The sequence below is a fragment of the Carlito syrichta genome, unplaced genomic scaffold, assembly GCF_000164805.1.
Source record: "Carlito syrichta isolate Samal-C Ts95f unplaced genomic scaffold, Tarsius_syrichta-2.0.1 Scaffold316346, whole genome shotgun sequence".
Classification (NCBI taxonomy): Eukaryota; Metazoa; Chordata; class Mammalia; order Primates; family Tarsiidae; genus Carlito; species Carlito syrichta.
Window position 1 is genome coordinate 1,078,927 of NW_007260442.1, and position 1,279 is coordinate 1,080,205.

Sequence of the window (1,279 nt, forward strand, 5' to 3'; positions counted from 1 at the left end):
ATAAAGCCCACAACTAACGTCCTGTAGTATGAGCCTCTTTTTTTTTTTTTTTGAGTTGGAGTTTCACTCTGTCACCCAGACTGAAGTGCAGTGGCCGCTCCCGGCCACCGCAGCCTCCACCTGCTGGGCTCCGGCGATCCTTCTGCCTCAGCCTTCCAAGTAGCTGGAACTACAGGCGTGTGCTACCACTCCCGGCTGGCATGAGCCTCTTAATTACTCATTAGAACCAGAGCTCCTTGAGGGTAGGGCCTGCAGGTGATTTTCATGTTTATATCTTCCTGAACCAGTAGTGAGAAAGTGTGTGCTGAGCCACTAGAGAATGAAGAGGGGAAAGGCTGGTGGAATTTGAATGCATCCGAGAGACAAAAGGCTCTGAACAAATTAGCTTCGGATATAGGGTCTCACTCAGGAGAGGCAAACTTATGCACCATAGCTGTGCTAGAGTCACCAAGCACACCCTCACCAGCCTTCTGATCTCATAACGCTTGAAACTTAAAACCAGGATGTCTAGGAAGGAAATAATAAAATCACTTCTGTGAGAATCCTTTCATAGTAATGCATTTCACCCACACACTGGGGAGGCACTAATTGCAGTACAAGGGGAACAAGACATTGGGAAAAAGAACAAAGTTCACCTTCTAGCACGTCACAGCTAAGTACCTTGTGCTTGTTTTGCTGTGGCGGCACCCGGAATGCACCCGTGCTGGGAAGCATGCACTTGCCTTTCCAACCCCACCTGTGTTGAACACCTACCAAAGGATGCCCAATTTGGAGTGACTTTAAATTGTCTTGATTAGAAAACATCTCGACCACTATCTTAGACTAGGAACAAGTAGACACTGGCCTCTGTGTCAGGACCCCTAGAACAGTGCGTTTCCCCCCTCCCCCCAACCATTTTGAGGTTTTTACAAAAATAACTGACTCACAAACAGAAACGCTTCCTGATCTATAAACCACTTTCAAAACAAATCATTATGCCGTTGAATATTTTATGATGGGCCAAAGCACCGAAGGAGGCCAACCCAGCCCTCACCAATCCGCCCCAGGTCTATTTTGGGGCTCCCAAAGCAAACTGCAAATGCCTCCTTTATTTTCCAAACGCCCATCTGCAAGTGCTAGATGAGAGTCTTGGTGAAATATTGCCTCCACCCCAAACTGACTCTAAATGCGGAGACCCGGAGATTCCTCTTCTCTAGAGTTCACAGCTGAAGGACCTCGGCGAACATCTAGTAGACACTGCGTCCACCCTATTTTATAGGCAGCAAAGCGGGGGGGGGGG